The 25,269-nt window shown below is 39.2% G+C and overlaps 16 non-coding genes across 16 annotated transcripts; all 16 read left to right on the forward strand.

Annotated features, from left to right (window-relative positions):
* The first annotated feature begins 346 nt into the window (after nt 1-346).
* Nucleotides 347-453, forward strand: LOC140547286 (U6 spliceosomal RNA). The gene has a single exon (XR_011978463.1). It is a non-coding gene; the product is annotated as a U6 spliceosomal RNA (small nuclear RNA).
* A 1,493-nt stretch (nt 454-1,946) lies between these two features.
* LOC140547287 (U6 spliceosomal RNA) lies at nt 1,947-2,053 on the forward strand. The gene has a single exon (XR_011978464.1). It is a non-coding gene; the product is annotated as a U6 spliceosomal RNA (small nuclear RNA).
* Nucleotides 2,054-3,545: 1,492 nt separating this feature from the next.
* On the forward strand, nt 3,546-3,652 carry LOC140547288 (U6 spliceosomal RNA). The gene has a single exon (XR_011978465.1). It is a non-coding gene; the product is annotated as a U6 spliceosomal RNA (small nuclear RNA).
* A 1,492-nt stretch (nt 3,653-5,144) lies between these two features.
* On the forward strand, nt 5,145-5,251 carry LOC140547289 (U6 spliceosomal RNA). Its single transcript, XR_011978466.1, has one exon. It is a non-coding gene; the product is annotated as a U6 spliceosomal RNA (small nuclear RNA).
* A 1,495-nt stretch (nt 5,252-6,746) lies between these two features.
* On the forward strand, nt 6,747-6,853 carry LOC140547290 (U6 spliceosomal RNA). Its single transcript, XR_011978467.1, has one exon. It is a non-coding gene; the product is annotated as a U6 spliceosomal RNA (small nuclear RNA).
* A 1,493-nt stretch (nt 6,854-8,346) lies between these two features.
* Nucleotides 8,347-8,453, forward strand: LOC140547291 (U6 spliceosomal RNA). Its single transcript, XR_011978468.1, has one exon. It is a non-coding gene; the product is annotated as a U6 spliceosomal RNA (small nuclear RNA).
* A 1,496-nt stretch (nt 8,454-9,949) lies between these two features.
* LOC140547264 (U6 spliceosomal RNA) lies at nt 9,950-10,056 on the forward strand. Its single transcript, XR_011978443.1, has one exon. It is a non-coding gene; the product is annotated as a U6 spliceosomal RNA (small nuclear RNA).
* Nucleotides 10,057-11,548: 1,492 nt separating this feature from the next.
* Nucleotides 11,549-11,655, forward strand: LOC140547293 (U6 spliceosomal RNA). The gene has a single exon (XR_011978469.1). It is a non-coding gene; the product is annotated as a U6 spliceosomal RNA (small nuclear RNA).
* A 1,492-nt stretch (nt 11,656-13,147) lies between these two features.
* Nucleotides 13,148-13,254, forward strand: LOC140547294 (U6 spliceosomal RNA). Its single transcript, XR_011978470.1, has one exon. It is a non-coding gene; the product is annotated as a U6 spliceosomal RNA (small nuclear RNA).
* A 1,493-nt stretch (nt 13,255-14,747) lies between these two features.
* LOC140547295 (U6 spliceosomal RNA) lies at nt 14,748-14,854 on the forward strand. The gene has a single exon (XR_011978471.1). It is a non-coding gene; the product is annotated as a U6 spliceosomal RNA (small nuclear RNA).
* Nucleotides 14,855-16,350: 1,496 nt separating this feature from the next.
* On the forward strand, nt 16,351-16,457 carry LOC140547296 (U6 spliceosomal RNA). Its single transcript, XR_011978472.1, has one exon. It is a non-coding gene; the product is annotated as a U6 spliceosomal RNA (small nuclear RNA).
* Nucleotides 16,458-17,953: 1,496 nt separating this feature from the next.
* Nucleotides 17,954-18,060, forward strand: LOC140547273 (U6 spliceosomal RNA). Its single transcript, XR_011978452.1, has one exon. It is a non-coding gene; the product is annotated as a U6 spliceosomal RNA (small nuclear RNA).
* A 1,492-nt stretch (nt 18,061-19,552) lies between these two features.
* On the forward strand, nt 19,553-19,659 carry LOC140547297 (U6 spliceosomal RNA). The gene has a single exon (XR_011978473.1). It is a non-coding gene; the product is annotated as a U6 spliceosomal RNA (small nuclear RNA).
* Nucleotides 19,660-21,151: 1,492 nt separating this feature from the next.
* Nucleotides 21,152-21,258, forward strand: LOC140547298 (U6 spliceosomal RNA). The gene has a single exon (XR_011978474.1). It is a non-coding gene; the product is annotated as a U6 spliceosomal RNA (small nuclear RNA).
* Nucleotides 21,259-22,752: 1,494 nt separating this feature from the next.
* LOC140547245 (U6 spliceosomal RNA) lies at nt 22,753-22,859 on the forward strand. Its single transcript, XR_011978425.1, has one exon. It is a non-coding gene; the product is annotated as a U6 spliceosomal RNA (small nuclear RNA).
* A 1,496-nt stretch (nt 22,860-24,355) lies between these two features.
* LOC140547299 (U6 spliceosomal RNA) lies at nt 24,356-24,462 on the forward strand. The gene has a single exon (XR_011978475.1). It is a non-coding gene; the product is annotated as a U6 spliceosomal RNA (small nuclear RNA).
* The last annotated feature ends 807 nt before the right edge of the window (nt 24,463-25,269 follow it).

The following is a 25,269-nucleotide window of genomic DNA, read 5'->3' on the forward strand; positions in this document are numbered from 1 at the left end:
GGAAAATTAGGGGAGATTCAAGAACTAGCAAGGAAGTATTTATCCTTATGAAGCTTTTGAGAAACTCACCCCTTGTTGAGGTGTCGAGGGTCCACAAACTGCATATCTCCCAGAATACACCTTGAGAGGTCGTATTCAAGAGATGAAAGAAAGACCTTAAAACTATTAAAGAAAGACATTAAAACTAATACCATTTACTTAGAATTTCGGAAATAACCGCATAATGGTTTTATATGCAGTTTTGGGCCCTTTTGAGGTAAGAAGGTGGGATTGTGTGCACTAACCATGATCTAGAAAAAAAGCAACTGGCCCAGGTATATATGCCAGACGTTTGGGCTCCCAGTTCGTGCTTGCTACGGCAGCACATATACTAAAATTGGAACGATACAGAGAAGATTAGCATGGCCCCTGCGCAAGGATGACACGCAAAATCGTGAAGCGTCCAATCTTTTCCTCCTGGCATCAATAACGATCAAAAAATCTTTCTAGCAATCTTCCATTATGTATTTTCGGTTGGCTGAGCTGAAGTTCATATACGTCACCACTAAGCGGCGCTCTAACACAGCACATGTTGCGTTCTCCGCTTTACCTACATCATTTTCATTATAAAGGGCTTCAGAAGAGTGTAGTAATGCTTCAACACAGAGAAATTTGAAAGCAGGATATTCAGGACTGTCAGCGTGGACTTACACTTTGAGAGAAGTCACTTTAAAAAGACTAAAAGGTAAAAGAACACTCCATCGGTATAATAACTTGTATCGCGCTACAGCGGCAGGTCTGACAACACTAGACCGACCGAGGGTGCTGCGAAGACGGTTAAAAGCAAATATCGGTGGCGGCTGCAGAAGTTACAAAAACAATGTGTTTAGGAACTCTGGGCGATTGCTGCGAACTGACGCGCAGTTAAATGTTGCGAGCAAAACGATTTATTATCAAATTAAAGCTACATTTTTCTTTTTTTTCACCTGGTTGTTGTTCGAATCTTTCGTACCGTACTGTTCTCCCTACCTGATCGTTGGCTGCTACTTATTCATGCTCTTTACACTCTGTTTACGTACGAGATGCTGTTTACAAAACCAGACTGATCTGCGTTAGCATACGCTCCTGTACTCCCTGTTTTACTCTTCCTTTCGGTGCATTTACATTTACCACATTTAGTAGACGCTCTTATCCAAGGGCAACTTGAAAAAGTGCTTTGCTATTTACTCTGGAATAACCTTAGCGAGTTTGAAATGACTAAACATTCATATATACTTCTAACAACAGATATTGTAAAACACAAGTCATTGAAATATTGTATGTCCTACCTATTCTGCACCAAAATCTTAGCCCATCTGTGTTTCGTTTTAATGTATAAAGCTGTATTAGTATAATGGAAATACAATTTAATTGAGTTGTATGTTACTTGTCTGAACAAAATCTTGAATTTCTAATATGATTAACTTGTATTGGAAGTTAAGCCACGCAATGTAACCAAGGTTCAGACGTCCATATAATAATGATAATAATAATAACAAGCCAAATAACCCAGCTAAAGAACAGTTACACGTTCATTTGTGAGTGGCTTCACATACTCCTTTAGGGGGTTTTGGGAAATTCCGGAAAATTAGGGAAGATTCAAGAACTAGAAAGGAAGTATTTATCCTTATGAAGCTTTTGAGAAACTCACCCCTTGTTGAGGTGTCGAGGGTCCACAAACTGCATATCTCCCAGAATACACCTTGAGAGGTCGTATTCAAGAGATGAAAGAAAGACCTTAAAACTATTAAAGAAAGACATTAAAACTAATACCATTTACTTAGAATTTCGGAAATAACCGCATAATGGTTTTATATGCAGTTTTGGGCCCTTTTGAGGTAAGAAGGTGGGATTGTGTGCACTAACCATGATCTAGAAAAAAAGCAACTGGCCCAGGTATATATGCCAGACGTTTGGGCTCCCAGTTCGTGCTTGCTACGGCAGCACATATACTAAAATTGGAACGATACAGAGAAGATTAGCATGGCCCCTGCGCAAGGATGACACGCAAAATCGTGAAGCGTCCAATCTTTTCCTCCTGGCATCAATAACGATCAAAAAATCTTTCTAGCAATCTTCCATTATGTATTTTCGGTTGGCTGAGCTGAAGTTCATATACGTCACCACTAAGCGGCGCTCTAACACAGCACATGTTGCGTTCTCCGCTTTACCTACATCATTTTCATTATAAAGGGCTTCAGAAGAGTGTAGTAATGCTTCAACACAGAGAAATTTGAAAGCAGGATATTCAGGACTGTCAGCGTGGACTTACACTTTGAGAGAAGTCACTTTAAAAAGACTAAAAGGTAAAAGAACACTCCATCGCTATAATAACTAGTATCGCGCTACAGCGGCAGGTCTGACAACACTAGACCGACCGAGGGTGCTGCGAAGACGGTTAAAAGCAAATATCGGTGGCGGCTGCAGAAGTTACAAAAACAATGTGTTTAGGAACTCTGGGCGATTGCTGCGAACTGACGCGCAGTTAAATGTTGCGAGCAAAACGATTTATTATCAAATTAAAGCTACATTTTTCTTTTTTTTCACCTGGTTGTTGTTCGAATCTTTCGTACCGTACTGTTCTCCCTACCTGATCGTTGGCTGCTACTTATTCATGCTCTTTACACTCTGTTTACGTACGAGATGCTGTTTACAAAACCAGACTGATCTGCGTTAGCATACGCTCCTGTACTCCCTGTTTTACTCTTCCTTTCGGTGCATTTACATTTACCACATTTAGTAGACGCTCTTATCCAAGGGCAACTTGAAAAAGTGCTTTGCTATTTACTCTGGAATAACCTTAGCGAGTTTGAAATGACTAAACATTCATATATACTTCTAACAACAGATATTGTAAAACACAAGTCATTGAAATATTGTATGTCCTACCTATTCTGCACCAAAATCTTAGCCCATCTGTGTTTCGTTTTAATGTATAAAGCTGTATTAGTATAATGGAAATACAATTTAATTGAGTTGTATGTTACTTGTCTGAACAAAATCTTGAATTTCTAATATGATTAACTTGTATTGGAAGTTAAGCCACGCAATGTAACCAAGGTTCAGACGTCCATATAATAATGATAATAATAATAACAAGCCAAAGAACCCAGCTAAAGAACAGTTACACGTTCATTTGTGAGTGGCTTCACATACTCCTTTAGGGGGTTTTGGGAAATTCCGGAAAATTAGGGAAGATTCAAGAACTAGAAAGGAAGTATTTATCCTTATGAAGCTTTTGAGAAACTCACCCCTTGTTGAGGTGTCGAGGGTCCACAAACTGCATATCTCCCAGAATACACCTTGAGAGGTCGTATTCAAGAGATGAAAGAAAGACCTTAAAACTATTAAAGAAAGACATTAAAACTAATACCATTTACTTAGAATTTCGGAAATAACCGCATAATGGTTTTATATGCAGTTTTGGGCCCTTTTGAGGTAAGAAGGTGGGATTGTGTGCACTAACCATGATCTAGAAAAAAGCAACTGGCCCAGGTATATATGCCAGACGTTTGGGCTCCCAGTTCGTGCTTGCTACGGCAGCACATATACTAAAATTGGAACGATACAGAGAAGATTAGCATGGCCCCTGCGCAAGGATGACACGCAAAATCGTGAAGCGTCCAATCTTTTCCTCCTGGCATCAATAACGATCAAAAAATCTTTCTAGCAATCTTCCATTATGTATTTTCGGTTGGCTGAGCTGAAGTTCATATACGTCACCACTAAGCGGCGCTCTAACACAGCACATGTTGCGTTCTCCGCTTTACCTACATCATTTTCATTATAAAGGGCTTCAGAAGAGTGTAGTAATGCTTCAACACAGAGAAATTTGAAAGCAGGATATTCAGGACTGTCAGCGTGGACTTACACTTTGAGAGAAGTCACTTTAAAAAGACTAAAAGGTAAAAGAACACTCCATCGCTATAATAACTAGTATCGCGCTACAGCGGCAGGTCTGACAACACTAGACCGACCGAGGGTGCTGCGAAGACGGTTAAAAGCAAATATCGGTGGCGGCTGCAGAAGTTACAAAAACAATGTGTTTAGGAACTCTGGGCGATTGCTGCGAACTGACGCGCAGTTAAATGTTGCGAGCAAAACGATTTATTATCAAATTAAAGCTACATTTTTCTTTTTTTTCACCTGGTTGTTGTTCGAATCTTTCGTACCGTACTGTTCTCCCTACCTGATCGTTGGCTGCTACTTATTCATGCTCTTTACACTCTGTTTACGTACGAGATGCTGTTTACAAAACCAGACTGATCTGCGTTAGCATACGCTCCTGTACTCCCGCTTTTACTCTTACTTTCGGTGCATTTACATTTACCACATTTAGTAGACGCTCTTATCCAAAGCAACTTGAAAAAGTGCTTTGCTATTTACTCTGGAATAACCTTAGCGAGTTTGAAATGACTAAAAATTCATATATACTTCTAACCACAGATATTGTAAAACACAAGTCATTGCAATATTGTATGTCCTACCTATTCTGCACCAAAATCTTAGCCCATCTGTGTTTCGTTTTAATGTATAAAGCTGTATTAGTATAATGGAAATACAATTTAATTGAGTTGTATGTTACTTGTCTGAACAAAATCTTGAATTTCTAATATGATTAACTTGTATTGGAAGTTAAGCCACGCAATGTAACCAAGGTTCAGACGTCCATATAATAATGATAATAATAATAACAAGCCAAAGAACCCAGCTAAAGAACAGTTACACGTTGATTTGTGAGTGGCTTCACATACTCCTTTAGGGGGTTTTGGGAAATTTTGGAAAATTAGGGGAGATTCAAGAACTAGCAAGGAAGTATTTATCCTTATGAAGCTTTTGAGAAACTCACCCCTTGTTGAGGTGTCGAGGGTCCACAAACTGCATATCTCCCAGAATACACCTTGAGAGGTCGTATTCAAGAGATGAAAGAAAGACCTTAAAACTATTAAAGAAAGACATTAAAACTAATACCATTTACTTAGAATTTCGGAAATAACCGCATAATGGTTTTATATGCAGTTTTGGGCCCTTTTGAGGTAAGAAGGTGGGATTGTGTGCACTAACCATGATCTAGAAAAAAAGCAACTGGCCCAGGTATATATGCCAGACGTTTGGGCTCCCAGTTCGTGCTTGCTACGGCAGCACATATACTAAAATTGGAACGATACAGAGAAGATTAGCATGGCCCCTGCGCAAGGATGACACGCAAAATCGTGAAGCGTCCAATCTTTTCCTCCTGGCATCAATAACGATCAAAAAATCTTTCTAGAAATCTTCCATTATGTATTTTCGGTTGGCTGAGCTGAAGTTCATATATGTCACCACTTGGCGGCGCTCTAACACAGCACATGTTGCGTGCTCGGCTTTACCTACATCATTTTTCATTATAAAGGGCTTCAGAAGAGTGTAGTAATGCTTCAACACAGAGAAATTTGAAAGCAGGATATTCAGGACTGTCAGCGTGGACTTACACTTTGAGAGAAGTCACTTTAAAAAGACTAAAAGGTGAAAGAACACTCCATCGCTATAATAACCAGTATCGCGCTACAGCGGCAGGTCTGACAAAACTAGGCCGACCGAGGGTGCTGCGAAGACGTTTAAACGCAAATATCGGTGACGGCTGCAGAAGTTACAAAAACAATGTTTTTAGGAACTCTGGGCGATTGCTGCGAACTGACGCGCAGTTAAATGTTGTGAGCAAAACGATTTATTATTAAATTAAAGCTACATTTTTCTTTTTTTTCACCTGGTTGTTGTTCGAATCTTTCGTACCGTACTGTTCTCCCTACCTGATCGTTGGCTGCTACTTATTCATGCTCTTTACACTCTGTTTACGTACGAGATGCTGTTTACAAAACCAGACTGATCTGCGTTAGCATACGCTCCTGTACTCCCTGTTTTACTCTTCCTATCGGTGCATTTACATTTACCACATTTAGTAGACGCTCTTATCCAAGGGCAACTTGGAAACGTGCTTTGCTATTTACCCTGGAATAACCGTAGCGAGTTTGAAATGACTAAAAATTCTTATATACTTCTAACCACAGATATTGTAAAACACAAGTCATTGCAATATTGTATGTCCTACCTATTCTGCACCAAAACCTTAGCCCATCTGTTTTTCGTTTTAATGTACAAAGCTGTATTAGTATAATGGAAATAAAATTTAATTGAGTTGTATGTTACTTGTCTGAACAAAATCTTGAATTTCTAATATGATTACCTTATATTGGAAGTTAAGCCACGCAATATAACCAAGGTTCAGACGTCCATATAATAATTATAATAATAATAACAAGCCAAAGAACCCAGCTAAAGCACAGTTACACGTTCATTTGTGAGTGGCTTCACATACTCCTTTAGGGGGTTTTGGGAAATTCTTGAAAATTAGGGAAGATTCAAGAACTAGAAAGGAAGTATTTATCCTTATGAAGCTTTTGAGAAACTCACCCCTTGTTGAGGTGTCGAGGGTCCACAAACTGCATATCTCCCAGAATACACCTTGAGAGGTCGTATTCAAGAGATGAAAGAAAGACCTTAAAACTATTAAAGAAAAACATTAAAACTAATACCATTTACTTAGAATTTCGGAAATAACTGCATAATGGTTTTATATGCAGTTTTGGGCCCTTTTGAGGTAAGAATGGTGGGATTGTGTGCACTAACCATGATCTAGAAAATAAGCAACTGGCCCAGGTATATATGCCAGACGTTTGGGCTACTAATTGGTGCTTGCTACGGCAGCACATATACTAAAATTGGAACGATACAGAGAAGATTAGCATGGCCCCTGCGCAAGGATGACACGCAAAATCGTGAAGCGTCCAATCTTTTCCTCCTGGCATCAATAACGATCAAAAAATCTTTCTAGCAATCTTCCATTATGTATTTTCGGTTGGCTGATCTGAAGTTCATATATGTCACCACTAAGCGGCGCTCTAACACAGCACATGTTGCGTGCTCCGCTTTACCTACATCATTTTCATTATAAAGGGCTTCAGAAGAGTGTAGTAATGCTTCAACACAGAGAAATTTGAAAGCAGGATATTCAGGACTGTCAGCGTGGACTTACACTTTGAGAGAAGTCACTTTAAAAAGACTAAAAGGTGAAAGAACACTCCATCGCTATAATAACCAGTATCGCGCTACAGCGGCAGGTCTGACAAAACTAGACCGACCGAGGGTGCTGCGAAGACGGTTAAAAGCAAATATCGGTGACGGCTGCAGAAGTTACAAAAACAATGTTTTTAGGAACTCTGGGCGATTGCTGCGAACTGACGCGCAGTTAAATGTTGTAAGCAAAACGATTTATTATAAAATTAAAGCTACAATTTTCTTTTTTTTCACCTGGTTGTTGTTCGAATCTTTCGTACCGTACTGTTCTCCCTTCCTGATCGCTGGCTGCTACTTATTCATGCTATTTACACGCTGTTTACGTACGAGATGCTGTTTACAAAATCAGACTGATCTGCGTTAGCATACGCTCCTGTACTCCCTGTTTTACTCTTCCTATCGGTGCATTTACATTTACCACATTTAGTAGACGCTCTTATCCAAGGGCAACTTGGAAACGTGCTTTGCTATTTACCCTGGAATAACCGTTGCGAGTTTGAAATGACTAAAAATTCTTATATACTTCTAACCACAGATATTGTAAAACACAAGTCATTGCAATATTGTATGTCCTACCTATTCTGCACCAAAACCTTAGCCCATCTGTTTTTCGTTTTAATGTACAAAGCTGTATTAGTATAATGGAAATAAAATTTAATTGAGTTGTATGTTACTTGTCTGAACAAAATCTTGAATTTCTAATATGATTATCTTGTGTTGGAAGTTAAGCCACACAATGTAACCAAGGTTCAGACGTCCATATAATAATGATAATAATAATAACAAGCCAAAGAACCCAGCTAAAGAACAGTTACACGTTGATTTGTGAGTGGCTTCACATACTCCTTTAGGGGGTTTTGGGAAATTTTGGAAAATTAGGGGAGATTCAAGAACTAGCAAGGAAGTATTTATCCTTATGAAGCTTTTGAGAAACTCACCCCTTGTTGAGGTGTCGAGGGTCCACAAACTGCATATCTCCCAGAATACACCTTGAGAGGTCGTATTCAAGAGATGAAAGAAAGACCTTAAAACTATTAAAGAAAGACATTAAAACTAATACCATTTACTTAGAATTTCGGAAATAACCGCATAATGGTTTTATATGCAGTTTTGGGCCCTTTTGAGGTAAGAAGGTGGGATTGTGTGCACTAACCATGATCTAGAAAAAAAGCAACTGGCCCAGGTATATATGCCAGACGTTTGGGCTCCCAGTTCGTGCTTGCTACGGCAGCACATATACTAAAATTGGAACGATACAGAGAAGATTAGCATGGCCCCTGCGCAAGGATGACACGCAAAATCGTGAAGCGTCCAATCTTTTCCTCCTGGCATCAATAACGATCAAAAAATCTTTCTAGAAATCTTCCATTATGTATTTTCGGTTGGCTGAGCTGAAGTTCATATATGTCACCACTAAGCGGCGCTCTAACACAGCACATGTTGCGTGCTCGGCTTTACCTACATCATTTTTCATTATAAAGGGCTTCAGAAGAGTGTAGTAATGCTTCAACACAGAGAAATTTGAAAGCAGGATATTCAGGACTGTCAGCGTGGACTTACACTTTGAGAGAAGTCACTTTAAAAAGACTAAAAGGTGAAAGAACACTCCATCGCTATAATAACCAGTATCGCGCTACAGCGGCAGGTCTGACAAAACTAGGCCGACCGAGGGTGCTGCGAAGACGTTTAAACGCAAATATCGGTGACGGCTGCAGAAGTTACAAAAACAATGTTTTTAGGAACTCTGGGCGATTGCTGCGAACTGACGCGCAGTTAAATGTTGTGAGCAAAACGATTTATTATAAAATTAAAGCTACATTTTTCTTTTTTTTCACCTGGTTGTTGTTCGAATCTTTCGTACCGTACTGTTCTCCCTACCTGATCGTTGGCTGCTACTTATTCATGCTCTTTACACTCTGTTTACGTACGAGATGCTGTTTACAAAACCAGACCGATCTGCGTTAGCATACGCTCCTGTACTCCCTGTTTTACTCTTCCTTTCGGTGCATTTACATTTACCACATTTAGTAGACGCTCTTATCCAAGGGCAACTTGAAAAAGTGCTTTGCTATTTACTCTGGAATAACCTTAGCGAGTTTGAAATGACTAAACATTCATATATATACTTCTAACAACAGATATTGTAAAACACAAGTCATTGAAATATTGTATGTCCTACCTATTCTGCACCAAAATCTTAGCCCATCTGTGTTTCGTTTTAATGTATAAAGCTGTATTAGTATAATGGAAATACAATTTAATTGAGTTGTATGTTACTTGTCTGAACAAAATCTTGAATTTCTAATATGATTAACTTGTATTGGAAGTTAAGCCACGCAATGTAACCAAGGTTCAGACGTCCATATAATAATGATAATAATAATAACAAGCCAAAGAACCCAGCTAAAGAACAGTTACACGTTCATTTGTGAGTGGCTTCACATACTCCTTTAGGGGGTTTTGGGAAATTCCGGAAAATTAGGGAAGATTCAAGAACTAGAAAGGAAGTATTTATCCTTATGAAGCTTTTGAGAAACTCACCCCTTGTTGAGGTGTCGAGGGTCCACAAACTGCATATCTCCCAGAATACACCTTGAGAGGTCGTATTCAAGAGATGAAAGAAAGACCTTAAAACTATTAAAGAAAGACATTAAAACTAATACCATTTACTTAGAATTTCGGAAATAACCGCATAATGGTTTTATATGCAGTTTTGGGCCCTTTTGAGGTAAGAAGGTGGGATTGTGTGCACTAACCATGATCTAGAAAAAAAGCAACTGGCCCAGGTATATATGCCAGACGTTTGGGCTCCCAGTTCGTGCTTGCTACGGCAGCACATATACTAAAATTGGAACGATACAGAGAAGATTAGCATGGCCCCTGCGCAAGGATGACACGCAAAATCGTGAAGCATCCAATCTTTTCCTCCTGGCATCAATAACGATCAAAAAATCTTTCTAGCAATCTTCCATTATGTATTTTCGGTTGGCTGAGCTGAAGTTCATATACGTCATCACTAAGCGGCGCTCTAACACAGCACATGTTGCGTTCTCCGCTTTACCTACATCATTTTCATTATAAAGGGCTTCAGAAGAGTGTAGTAATGCTTCAACACAGAGAAATTTGAAAGCAGGATATTCAGGACTGTCAGCGTGGACTTACACTTTGAGAGAAGTCACTTTAAAAAGACTAAAAGGTTAAAGAACACTCCATCGGTATAATAACTAGTATCGCGCTACAGCGGCAGGTCTGACAACACTAGACCGACCGAGGGTGCTGCGAAGACGGTTAAAAGCAAATATCGGTGGCGGCTGCAGAAGTTACAAAAACAATGTGTTTAGGAACTCTGGGCGATTGCTGCGAACTGACGCGCAGTTAAATGTTGCGAGCAAAACGATTTATTATCAAATTAAAGCTACATTTTTCTTTTTTTTCACCTGGTTGTTGTTCGAATCTTTCGTACCATACTGTTCTCCCTACCTGATCGCTGGCTGCTACTTATTCATGCTCTTTACACTCTGTTTACGTACGAGATGCTGTTTACAAAACCAGACTGATCTGCGTTAGCATACGCTCCTGTACTCCCGCTTTTACTCTTCCTTTCGGTGCATTTACATTTACCACATTTAGTAGACGCTCTTATCCAAAGCAACTTGAAAAAGTGCTTTGCTATTTACTCTGGAATAACCTTAGCGAGTTTGAAATGACTAAAAATTCATATATACTTCTAACCACAGATATTGTAAAACACAAGTCATTGCAATATTGTATGTCCTACCTATTCTGCACCAAAATCTTAGCCCATCTGTGTTTCGTTTTAATGTATAAAGCTGTATTAGTATAATGGAAATACAATTTAATTGAGTTGTATGTTACTTGTCTGAACAAAATCTTGAATTTCTAATATGATTAACTTGTATTGGAAGTTAAGCCACGCAATGTAACCAAGGTTCAGACGTCCATATAATAATGATAATAATAATAACAAGCCAAAGAACCCAGCTAAAGAACAGTTACACGTTGATTTGTGAGTGGCTTCACATACTCCTTTAGGGGGTTTTGGGAAATTTTGGAAAATTAGGGGAGATTCAAGAACTAGCAAGGAAGTATTTATCCTTATGAAGCTTTTGAGAAACTCACCCCTTGTTGAGGTGTCGAGGGTCCACAAACTGCATATCTCCCAGAATACACCTTGAGAGGTCGTATTCAAGAGATGAAAGAAAGACCTTAAAACTATTAAAGAAAGACATTAAAACTAATACCATTTACTTAGAATTTCGGAAATAACCGCATAATGGTTTTATATGCAGTTTTGGGCCCTTTTGAGGTAAGAAGGTGGGATTGTGTGCACTAACCATGATCTAGAAAAAAAGCAACTGGCCCAGGTATATATGCCAGACGTTTGGGCTCCCAGTTCGTGCTTGCTACGGCAGCACATATACTAAAATTGGAACGATACAGAGAAGATTAGCATGGCCCCTGCGCAAGGATGACACGCAAAATCGTGAAGCGTCCAATCTTTTCCTCCTGGCATCAATAACGATCAAAAAATCTTTCTAGCAATCTTCCATTATGTATTTTCGGTTGGCTGAGCTGAAGTTCATATATGTCACCACTAAGCGGCGCTCTAACACAGCACATGTTGCGTTCTCCGCTTTACCTACATCATTTTCATTATAAAGGGCTTCAGAAGAGTGTAGTAATGCTTCAACACAGAGAAATTTGAAAGCAGGATATTCAGGACTGTCAGCGTGGACTTACACTTTTAGAGAAGTCACTTTAAAAAGACTAAAAGGTAAAAGAACACTCCATCGCTATAATAACTTGTATCGCGCTACAGCGGCAGGTCTGACAACACTAGACCGACCGAGGGTGCTGCGAAGACGGTTAAAAGCAAATATCGGTGGCGGCTGCAGAAGTTACAAAAACAATGTGTTTAGGAACTCTGGGCGATTGCTGCGAACTGACGCGCAGTTAAATGTTGCGAGCAAAACGATTTATTATCAAATTAAAGCTACATTTTTCTTTTTTTTCACCTGGTTGTTGTTCGAATCTTTCGTACCATACTGTTCTCCCTACCTGATCGCTGGCTGCTACTTATTCATGCTCTTTACACTCTGTTTACGTACGAGATGCTGTTTACAAAACCAGACTGATCTGCGTTAGCATACGCTCCTGTACTCCCGCTTTTACTCTTCCTTTCGGTGCATTTACATTTACCACATTTAGTAGACGCTCTTATCCAAAGCAACTTGAAAAAGTGCTTTGCTATTTACTCTGGAATAACCTTAGCGAGTTTGAAATGACTAAAAATTCATATATACTTCTAACCACAGATATTGTAAAACACAAGTCATTGCAATATTGTATGTCCTACCTATTCTGCACCAAAATCTTAGCCCATCTGTGTTTCGTTTTAATGTATAAAGCTGTATTAGTATAATGGAAATACAATTTAATTGAGTTGTATGTTACTTGTCTGAACAAAATCTTGAATTTCTAATATGATTAACTTGTATTGGAAGTTAAGCCACGCAATGTAACCAAGGTTCAGACGTCCATATAATAATGATAATAATAATAACAAGCCAAAGAACCCAGCTAAAGAACAGTTACACGTTGATTTGTGAGTGGCTTCACATACTCCTTTAGGGGGTTTTGGGAAATTTTGGAAAATTAGGGGAGATTCAAGAACTAGCAAGGAAGTATTTATCCTTATGAAGCTTTTGAGAAACTCACCCCTTGTTGAGGTGTCGAGGGTCCACAAACTGCATATCTCCCAGAATACACCTTGAGAGGTCGTATTCAAGAGATGAAAGAAAGACCTTAAAACTATTAAAGAAAGACATTAAAACTAATACCATTTACTTAGAATTTCGGAAATAACCGCATAATGGTTTTATATGCAGTTTTGGGCCCTTTTGAGGTAAGAAGGTGGGATTGTGTGCACTAACCATGATCTAGAAAAAAAGCAACTGGCCCAGGTATATATGCCAGACGTTTGGGCTCCCAGTTCGTGCTTGCTACGGCAGCACATATACTAAAATTGGAACGATACAGAGAAGATTAGCATGGCCCCTGCGCAAGGATGACACGCAAAATCGTGAAGCGTCCAATCTTTTCCTCCTGGCATCAATAACGATCAAAAAATCTTTCTAGAAATCTTCCATTATGTATTTTCGGTTGGCTGAGCTGAAGTTCATATATGTCACCACTAAGCGGCGCTCTAACACAGCACATGTTGCGTGGTCGGCTTTACCTACATCATTTTTCATTATAAAGGGCTTCAGAAGAGTGTAGTAATGCTTCAACACAGAGAAATTTGAAAGCAGGATATTCAGGACTGTCAGCGTGGACTTACACTTTGAGAGAAGTCACTTTAAAAAGACTAAAAGGTAAAAGAACACTCCATCGCTATAATAACTTGTATCGCGCTACAGCGGCAGGTCTGACAACACTAGACCGACCGAGGGTGCTGCGAAGACGGTTAAAAGCAAATATCGGTGGCGGCTGCAGAAGTTACAAAAACAATGTGTTTAGGAACTCTGGGCGATTGCTGCGAACTGACGCGCAGTTAAATGTTGCGAGCAAAACGATTTATTATCAAATTAAAGCTACATTTTTCTTTTTTTTCACCTGGTTGTTGTTCGAATCTTTCGTACCATACTGTTCTCCCTACCTGATCGCTGGCTGCTACTTATTCATGCTCTTTACACTCTGTTTACGTACGAGATGCTGTTTACAAAACCAGACTGATCTGCGTTAGCATACGCTCCTGTACTCCCGCTTTTACTCTTCCTTTCGGTGCATTTACATTTACCACATTTAGTAGACGCTCTTATCCAAAGCAACTTGAAAAAGTGCTTTGCTATTTACTCTGGAATAACCTTAGCGAGTTTGAAATGACTAAAAATTCATATATACTTCTAACCACAGATATTGTAAAACACAAGTCATTGCAATATTGTATGTCCTACCTATTCTGCACCAAAATCTTAGCCCATCTGTGTTTCGTTTTAATGTATAAAGCTGTATTAGTATAATGGAAATACAATTTAATTGAGTTGTATGTTACTTGTCTGAACAAAATCTTGAATTTCTAATATGATTAACTTGTATTGGAAGTAAAGCCACGCAATGTAACCAAGGTTCAGACGTCCATATAATAATGATAATAATAATAACAAGCCAAAGAACCCAGCTAAAGAACAGTTACACGTTGATTTGTGAGTGGCTTCACATACTCCTTTAGGGGGTTTTGGGAAATTTTGGAAAATTAGGGGAGATTCAAGAACTAGCAAGGAAGTATTTATCCTTATGAAGCTTTTGAGAAACTCACCCCTTGTTGAGGTGTCGAGAGTCCACAAACTGCATATCTCCCAGAATACACCTTGAGAGGTCGTATTCAAGAGATGAAAGAAAGACCTTAAAACTATTAAAGAAAGACATTAAAACTAATACCATTTACTTAGAATTTCGGAAATAACCGCATAATGGTTTTATATGCAGTTTTGGGCCCTTTTGAGGTAAGAAGGTGGGATTGTGTGCACTAACCATGATCTAGAAAAAAAGCAACTGGCCCAGGTATATATGCCAGACGTTTGGGCTCCCAGTTCGTGCTTGCTACGGCAGCACATATACTAAAATTGGAACGATACAGAGAAGATTAGCATGGCCCCTGCGCAAGGATGACACGCAAAATCGTGAAGCGTCCAATCTTTTCCTCCTGGCATCAATAACGATCAAAAAATCTTTCTAGAAATCTTCCATTATGTATTTTCGGTTGGCTGAGCTGAAGTTCATATATGTCACCACTAAGCGGCGCTCTAACACAGCACATGTTGCGTGCTCGGCTTTACCTACATCATTTTTCATTATAAAGGGCTTCAGAAGAGTGTAGTAATGCTTCAACACAGAGAAATTTGAAAGCAGGATATTCAGGACTGTCAGCGTGGACTTACACTTTGAGAGAAGTCACTTTAAAAAGACTAAAAGGTGAAAGAACACTCCATCGCTATAATAACCAGTATCGCGCTACAGCGGCAGGTCTGACAAAACTAGGCCGACCGAGGGTGCTGCGAAGACGTTTAAACGCAAATATCGGTGACGGCTGCAGAAGTTACAAAAGCAATGTTTTTAGGAACTCTGGGCGATTGCTGCGAACTGACGCGCAGTTAAATGTTGTGAGCAAAACGATTTATTATAAAATTAAAGCTACATTTTTCTTTTTTTTCACCTGGTTGTTGTTCGAATCTTTCGTACCGTACTGTTCTCCCTACCTGATCGTTGGCTGCTACTTATTCATGCTCTTTACACTCTGTTTACGTACGAGATTCTGTTTACAAAACCAGACTGATCTGCGTTAGCATACGCTCCTGTACTCCCTGTTTTACTCTTCCTTTCGGTGCATTTACATTTACCACATTTAGTAGACGCTCTTATCCAAGGGCAACTTGAAAAAGTGCTTTGCTATTTACTCTGGAATAACCTTAGCGAGTTTGAAATGACTAAACATTCATATATATACTTCTAACAACAGATATTGTAAAACACAAGTCATTGAAATATTGTATGTCCTACCTATTCTGCACCAAAATCTTAGCCCATCTGTGTTTCGTTTTAATGTATAAAGCTGTATTAGTATAATGGAACTACAATTTAATTGAGTTGTATGTTACTTGTCTGAACAAAATCTTGAATTTCTAATATGATTAACTTGTATTGGAAGTTAAGCCACGCAATGTAACCAAGGTTCAGACGTCCATATAATAATGATAATAATAATAACAAGCCAAAGAACCCAGCTAAAGAACAGTTACACGTTGATTTGTGAGTGGCTTCACATACTCCTTTAGGGGGTTTTGGGAAATTCCGGAAAATTAGGGAAGATTCAAGAACTAGAAAGGAAGTATTTATCCTTATGAAGCTTTTGAGAAACTCACCCCTTGTTGAGGTGTCGAGGGTCCACAAACTGCATATCTCCCAGAATACACCTTGAGAGGTCGTATTCAAGAGATGAAAGAAAGACCTTAAAACTATTAAAGAAAGACATTAAAACTAATACCATTTACTTAGAATTTCGGAAATAACCGCATAATGGTTTTATATGCAGTTTTGGGCCCTTTTGAGGTAAGAAGGTGGGATTGTGTGCACTAACCATGATCTAGAAAAAAAGCAACTGGCCCAGGTATATATGCCAGACGTTTGGGCTCCCAGTTCGTGCTTGCTACGGCAGCACATATACTAAAATTGGAACGATACAGAGAAGATTAGCATGGCCCCTGCGCAAGGATGACACGCAAAATCGTGAAGCGTCCAATCTTTTCCTCCTGGCATCAATAACGATCAAAAAATCTTTCTAGAAATCTTCCATTATGTATTTTCGGTTGGCTGAGCTGAAGTTCATATATGTCACCACTAAGCGGCGCTCTAACACAGCACATGTTGCGTGCTCGGCTTTACCTACATCATTTTTCATTATAAAGGGCTTCAGAAGAGTGTAGTAATGCTTCAACACAGAGAAATTTGAAAGCAGGATATTCAGGACTGTCAGCGTGGACTTACACTTTGAGAGAAGTCACTTTAAAAAGACTAAAAGGTGAAAGAACACTCCATCGCTATAATAACCAGTATCGCGCTACAGCGGCAGGTCTGACAAAACTAGGCCGACCGAGGGTGCTGCGAAGACGTTTAAACGCAAATATCGGTGACGGCTGCAGAAGTTACAAAAACAATGTTTTTAGGAACTCTGGGCGATTGCTGCGAACTGACGCGCAGTTAAATGTTGTGAGCAAAACGATTTATTATAAAATTAAAGCTACATTTTTCTTTTTTTTCACCTGGTTGTTGTTCGAATCTTTCGTACCGTACTGTTCTCCCTACCTGATCGTTGGCTGCTACTTATTCATGCTCTTTACACTCTGTTTACGTACGAGATGCTGTTTACAAAACCAGACTGATCTGCGTTAGCATACGCTCCTGTACTCCCTGTTTTACTCTTCCTTTCGGTGCATTTACATTTACCACATTTAGTAGACGCTCTTATCCAAGGGCAACTTGAAAAAGTGCTTTGCTATTTACTCTGGAATAACCTTAGCGAGTTTGAAATGACTAAACATTCATATATATACTTCTAACAACAGATATTGTAAAACACAAGTCATTGAAATATTGTATGTCCTACCTATTCTGCACCAAAATCTTAGCCCATCTGTGTTTCGTTTTAATGTATAAAGCTGTATTAGTATAATGGAACTACAATTTAATTGAGTTGTATGTTACTTGTCTGAACAAAATCTTGAATTTCTAATATGATTAACTTGTATTGGAAGTTAAGCCACGCAATGTAACCAAGGTTCAGACGTCCATATAATAATGATAATAATAATAACAAGCCAAAGAACCCAGCTAAAGAACAGTTACACGTTGATTTGTGAGTGGCTTCACATACTCCTTTAGGGGGTTTTGGGAAATTCCGGAAAATTAGGGAAGATTCAAGAACTAGAAAGGAAGTATTTATCCTTATGAAGCTTTTGAGAAACTCACCCCTTGTTGAGGTGTCGAGGGTCCACAAACTGCATATCTCCCAGAATACACCTTGAGAGGTCGTATTCAAGAGATGAAAGAAAGACCTTAAAACTATTAAAGAAAGACATTAAAACTAATACCATTTACTTAGAATTTCGGAAATAACCGCATAATGGTTTTATATGCAGTTTTGGGCCCTTTTGAGGTAAGAAGGTGGGATTGTGTGCACTAACCATGATCTAGAAAAAAAGCAACTGGCCCAGGTATATATGCCAGACGTTTGGGCTCCCAGTTCGTGCTTGCTACGGCAGCGCATATACTAAAATTGGAACGATACAGAGAAGATTAGCATGGCCCCTGCCCAAGGATGACACGCAAAATCGTGAAGCGTCCAATCTTTTCCTCCTGGCATCAATAACGATCAAAAAATCTTTCTAGCAATCTTCCATTATGTATTTTCGGTTGGCTGAGCTGAAGTTCATATACGTCACCACTAAGCGGCGCTCTAACACAGCACATGTTGCGTTCTGCGCTTTACCTACATCATTTTCATTATAAAGGGCTTCAGAAGAGTGTAGTAATGCTTCAACACAGAGAAATTTGAAAGCAGGATATTCAGGACTGTCAGCGTGGACTTACACTTTGAGAGAAGTCACTTTAAAAAGACTAAAAGGTAAAAGAACACTCCATCGGTATAATAACTTGTATCGCGCTACAGCGGCAGGTCTGACAACACTAGACCGACCGAGGGTGCTGCGAAGACGGTTAAAAGCAAATATCGGTGGCGGCTGCAGAAGTTACAAAAACAATGTGTTTAGGAACTCTGGGCGATTGCTGCGAACTGACGCGCAGTTAAATGTTGCGAGCAAAACGATTTATTATCAAATTAAAGCTACATTTTTCTTTTTTTTCACCTGGTTGTTGTTCGAATCTTTCGTACCATACTGTTCTCCCTACCTGATCGCTGGCTGCTACTTATTCATGCTCTTTACACTCTGTTTACGTACGAGATGCTGTTTACAAAACCAGACTGATCTGCGTTAGCATACGCTCCTGTACTCCCGCTTTTACTCTTCCTTTCGGTGCATTTACATTTACCACATTTAGTAGACGCTCTTATCCAAAGCAACTTGAAAAAGTGCTTTGCTATTTACTCTGGAATAACCTTAGCGAGTTTGAAATGACTAAAAATTCATATATACTTCTAACCACAGATATTGTAAAACACAAGTCATTGCAATATTGTATGTCCTACCTATTCTGCACCAAAATCTTAGCCCATCTGTGTTTCGTTTTAATGTATAAAGCTGTATTAGTATAATGGAAATACAATTTAATTGAGTTGTATGTTACTTGTCTGAACAAAATCTTGAATTTCTAATATGATTAACTTGTATTGGAAGTAAAGCCACGCAATGTAACCAAGGTTCAGACGTCCATTTAATAATGATAATAATAATAACAAGCCAAAGAACCCAGCTAAAGAACAGTTACACGTTGATTTGTGAGTGGCTTCACATACTCCTTTAGGGGGTTTTGGGAAATTTTGGAAAATTAGGGGAGATTCAAGAACTAGCAAGGAAGTATTTATCCTTATGAAGCTTTTGAGAAACTCACCCCTTGTTGAGGTGTCGAGGGTCCACAAACTGCATATCTCCCAGAATACACCTTGAGAGGTCGTATTCAAGAGATGAAAGAAAGACCTTAAAACTATTAAAGAAAGACATTAAAACTAATACCATTTACTTAGAATTTCGGAAATAACCGCATAATGGTTTTATATGCAGTTTTGGGCCCTTTTGAGGTAAGAAGGTGGGATTGTGTGCACTAACCATGATCTAGAAAAAAAGCAACTGGCCCAGGTATATATGCCAGACGTTTGGGCTCCCAGTTCGTGCTTGCTACGGCAGCACATATACTAAAATTGGAACGATACAGAGAAGATTAGCATGGCCCCTGCGCAAGGATGACACGCAAAATCGTGAAGCGTCCAATCTTTTCCTCCTGGCATCAATAACGATCAAAAAATCTTTCTAGCAATCTTCCATTATGTATTTTCGGTTGGCTGAGCTGAAGTTCATATACGTCACCACCAAGCGGCGCTCTAACACAGCACATGTTGTGTTCTCCGCTTTACCTACATCATTTTCATTATAAAGGGCTTCAGTAGAGGGTAGTAATGCTTCAACACAGAGAAATTTGAAAGCAGGATATTCAGGACTGTCAGCGTGGACTTACACTTTGAGAGAAGTCACTTTAAAAAGACTAAAAGGTGAAAGAACACTCCATCGCTATAATAACTAGTATCGCGCTACAGCGGCAGGTCTGACAACACTAGACCGACCGAGGGTGCTGCGAAGACGGTTAAAAGCAAATATCGGTGGCGGCTGCAGAAGTTACAAAAACAATGTGTTTAGGAACTCTGGGCGATTGCTGCGAACTGACGCGCAGTTAAATGTTGCGAGCAAAACGATTTATTATCAAATTAAAGCTACATTTTTCTTTTTTTTCACCTGGTTGTTGTTCGAATCTTTCGTACCATACTGTTCTCCCTACCTGATCGCTGGCTGCTACTTATTCATGCTCTTTACACTCTGTTTACGTACGAGATGCTGTTTACAAAACCAGACTGATCTGCGTTAGCATACGCTCCTGTACTCCCGCTTTTACTCTTCCTTTCGGTGCATTTACATTTACCACATTTAGTAGACGCTCTTATCCAAAGCAACTTGAAAAAGTGCTTTGCTATTTACTCTGGAATAACCTTAGCGAGTTTGAAATGACTAAAAATTCATATATACTTCTAACCACAGATATTGTAAAACACAAGTCATTGCAATATTGTATGTCCTACCTATTCTGCACCAAAATCTTAGCCCATCTGTGTTTCGTTTTAATGTATAAAGCTGTATTAGTATAATGGAAATACAATTTAATTGAGTTGTATGTTACTTGTCTGAACAAAATCTTGAATTTCTAATATGATTAACTTGTATTGGAAGTTAAGCCACGCAATGTAACCAAGGTTCAGACGTCCATATAATAATGATAATAATAATAACAAGCCAAAGAACCCAGCTAAAGAACAGTTACACGTTGATTTGTGAGTGGCTTCACATACTCCTTTAGGGGGTTTTGGGAAATTTTGGAAAATTAGGGGAGATTCAAGAACTAGCAAGGAAGTATTTATCCTTATGAAGCTTTTGAGAAACTCACCCCTTGTTGAGGTGTCGAGGGTCCACAAACTGCATATCTCCCAGAATACACCTTGAGAGGTCGTATTCAAGAGATGAAAGAAAGACCTTAAAACTATTAAAGAAAGACATTAAAACTAATACCATTTACTTAGAATTTCGGAAATAACCGCATAATGGTTTTATATGCAGTTTTGGGCCCTTTTGAGGTAAGAAGGTGGGATTGTGTGCACTAACCATGATCTAGAAAAAAAGCAACTGGCCCAGGTATATATGCCAGACGTTTGGGCTCCCAGTTCGTGCTTGCTACGGCAGCACATATACTAAAATTGGAACGATACAGAGAAGATTAGCATGGCCCCTGCGCAAGGATGACACGCAAAATCGTGAAGCGTCCAATCTTTTCCTCCTGGCATCAATAACGATCAAAAAATCTTTCTAGCAATCTTCCATTATGTATTTTCGGTTGGCTGAGCTGAAGTTCATATACGTCACCACTAAGCGGCGCTCTAACACAGCACATGTTGCGTGCTCGGCTTTACCTACATAATTTTTCATTATAAAGGGCTTCAGAAGAGTGTAGTAATGCTTCAACACAGAGAAATTTGAAAGCAGGATATTCAGGACTGTCAGCGTGGACTTACACTTTGAGAGAAGTCACTTTAAAAAGACTAAAAGGTGAAAGAACACTCCATCGCTATAATAACCAGTATCGCGCTACAGCGGCAGGTCTGACAAAACTAGGCCGACCGAGGGTGCTGCGAAGACGTTTAAACGCAAATATCGGTGACGGCTGCAGAAGTTACAAAAACAATGTTTTTAGGAACTCTGGGCGATTGCTGAGAACTGACGCGCAGTTAAATGTTGTGAGCAAAACGATTTATTATCAAATTAAAGCTACATTTTTCTTTTTTTTCACCTGGTTGTTGTTCGAATCTTTCGTACCGTACTGTTCTCCCTACCTGATCGTTGGCTGCTACTTATTCATGCTCTTTACACTCTGTTTACGTACGAGATGCTGTTTACAAAACCAGACTGATCTGCGTTAGCATACGCTCCTGTACTCCCTGTTTTACTCTTCCTTTCGGTGCATTTACATTTACCACATTTAGTAGACGCTCTTATCCAAGGGCAACTTGAAAAAGTGCTTTGCTATTTACTCTGGAATAACCTTAGCGAGTTTGAAATGACTAAAAATTCATATATACTTCTAACCACAGATATTGTAAAACACAAGTCATTGCAATATTGTATGTCCTACCTATTCTGCACCAAAATCTTAGCCCATCTGTGTTTCGTTTTAATGTATAAAGCTGTATTAGTATAATGGAAATACAATTTAATTGAGTTGTATGTTACTTGTCTGAACAAAATCTTGAATTTCTAATATGATTAACTTGTATTGGAAGTTAAGCCACGCAATGTAACCAAGGTTCAGACGTCCATATAATAATGATAATAATAATAACAAGCCAAAGAACCCAGCTAAAGAACAGTTACACGTTGATTTGTAAGTGGCTTCACATACTCCTTTAGGGGGTTTTGGGAAATTTTGGAAAATTAGGGGAGATTCAAGAACTAGCAAGGAAGTATTTATCCTTATGAAGCTTTTGAGAAACTCACCCCTTGTTGAGGTGTCGAGGGTCCACAAACTGCATATCTCCCAGAATACACCTTGAGAGGTCGTATTCAAGAGATGAAAGAAAGACCTTAAAACTATTAAAGAAAGACATTAAAACTAATACCATTTACTTAGAATTTCGGAAATAACCGCATAATGGTTTTATATGCAGTTTTGGGCCCTTTTGAGGTAAGAAGGTGGGATTGTGTGCACTAACCATGATCTAGAAAAAAAGCAACTGGCCCAGGTATATATGCCAGACGTTTGGGCTCCCAGTTCGTGCTTGCTACGGTAGCACATATACTAAAATTGGAACGATACAGAGAAGATTAGCATGGCCCCTGCGCAAGGATGACACGCAAAATCGTGAAGCGTCCAATCTTTTCCTCCTGGCATCAATAACGATCAAAAAATCTTTCTAGCAATCTTCCATTATGTATTTACGGTTGGCTAAGCTGAAGTTCATATACGTCACCACTAAGCGGCGCTCTAACATAGTACATGTTGCGTGCTCCGCTTTACCTACATCATTTTTCATTATAAAGGGCTTCAGAAGAGTGTAGTAATGCTTCAACATAGAGAAATTTGAAAGCAGGATATTCAGGACTGTCAGCGTGGACTTACACTTTGAGAGAAGTCACTTTAAAAAGACTAAAAGGTGAAAGAACACTCCATCGCTATAATAACCAGTATCGCGCTACAGCGGCAGGTCTGACAACACTAGGCCGACCGAGGGTGCTGCGAAGACGGTTAAAAGCATATATCGGTGACGGCTGCAGAAGTTACAAAAACAATGTTTTTAGGAACTCTGGGCGATTGCTGCGAACTGACGCGCAGTTAAATGTTGTGAGCAAAACGATTTATTATAAAATTAAAGCTACAATTTTCTTTTTTTTTCACCTGGTTGTTGTTCGAATCTTTCGTACCGTACTGTTCTCCCTACCTGATCGCTGGCTGCTACTTATTCATGCTATTTACACGCTGTTTACGTACGAGATGCTGTTTACAAAATCAGACTGATCTGCGTTAGCATAAGCTCCTGTACTCCCTGTTTTACTCTTCCTATCGGTGCATTTACATTTACCACATTTAGTAGACGCTCTTATCCAAGGGCAACTTGGAAACGTGCTTTGCTATTTACCCTGGAATAACCGTAGCGAGTTTGAAATGACTAAAAATTCTTATATACTTCTAACCACAGATATTGTAAAACACAAGTCATTGCAATATTGTATGTTCTATCTATTCTGCACCAAAACCTTAGCCCATCTGTGTTTCGTTTTAATGTATAAAGCTGTATTAGTATAATGGAAATAAAATTTAATTGAGTTGTATGTTACTTGTCTGAACAAAATCTTGAATTTCTAATATGATTACCTTATATTGGAAGTTAAGCCACGCAATATAACCAAGGTTCAGACGTCCATATAATAATGATAATAATAATAACAAGCCAAAGAACCCAGCTAAAGCACAGTTACACGTTCATTTGTGAGTGGCTTCACATACTCCTTTAGGGGGTTTTGGGAAATTCTTGAAAATTAGGGAAGATTCAAGAACTAGAAAGGAAGTATTTATCCTTATGAAGCTTTTGAGAAACTCACCCCTTGTTGAGGTGTCGAGGGTCCACAAACTGCATATCTCCCAGAATACACCTTGAGAGGTCGTATTCAAGAGATGAAAGAAAGACCTTAAAACTATTAAAGAAAAACATTAAAACTAATACCATTTACTTAGAATTTCGGAAATAACTGCATAATGGTTTTATATGCAGTTTTGGGCCCTTTTGAGGTAAGAATGGTGGGATTGTGTGCACTAACCATGATCTAGAAAATAAGCAACTGGCCCAGGTATATATGCCAGACGTTTGGGCTCCCAGTTGGTGCTTGCTACGGCAGCACATATACTAAAATTGGAACGATACAGAGAAGATTAGCATGGCCCCTGCGCAAGGATGACACGCAAAATCGTGAAGCGTCCAATCTTTTCCTCCTGGCATCAATAACGATCAAAAAATCTTTCTAGCAATCTTCCATTATGTATTTTCGGTTGGCTGATCTGAAGTTCATATATGTCACCACTAAGCGGCGCTCTAACACAGCACATGTTGCGTGCTCCGCTTTACCTACATCATTTTCATTATAAAGGGCTTCAGAAGAGTGTAGTAATGCTTCAACACAGAGAAATTTGAAAGCAGGATATTCAGGACTGTCAGCGTGGACTTACACTTTGAGAGAAGTCACTTTAAAAAGACTAAAAGGTGAAAGAACACTCCATCGCTATAATAACCAGTATCGCGCTACAGCGGCAGGTCTGACAAAACTAGGCCGACCGAGGGTGCTGCGAAGACGGTTAAAAGCAAATATCGGTGACGGCTGCAGAAGTTACAAAAACAATGTTTTTAGGAACTCTGGGCGATTGCTGCGAACTGACGCGCAGTTAAATGTTGTGAGCAAAACGATTTATTATAAAATTAAAGCTACAATTTTCTTTTTTTTTCACCTGGTTGTTGTTCGAATCTTTCGTACCGTACTGTTCTCCCTTCCTGATCGCTGGCTGCTACTTATTCATGCTATTTACACGCTGTTTACGTACGAGATGCTGTTTACAAAATCAGACTGATCTGCGTTAGCATACGCTCCTGTACTCCCTGTTTTACTCTTCCTATCGGTGCATTTACATTTACCACATTTAGTAGACGCTCTTATCCAAGGGCAACTTGGAAACGTGCTTTGCTATTTACCCTGGAATAACCGTAGCGAGTTTGAAATGACTAAAAATTCTTATATACTTCTA

Source organism: Salminus brasiliensis, chromosome 24 (genome assembly GCF_030463535.1).
Source record: "Salminus brasiliensis chromosome 24, fSalBra1.hap2, whole genome shotgun sequence".
NCBI classification, from domain to species: Eukaryota; Metazoa; Chordata; class Actinopteri; order Characiformes; family Bryconidae; genus Salminus; species Salminus brasiliensis.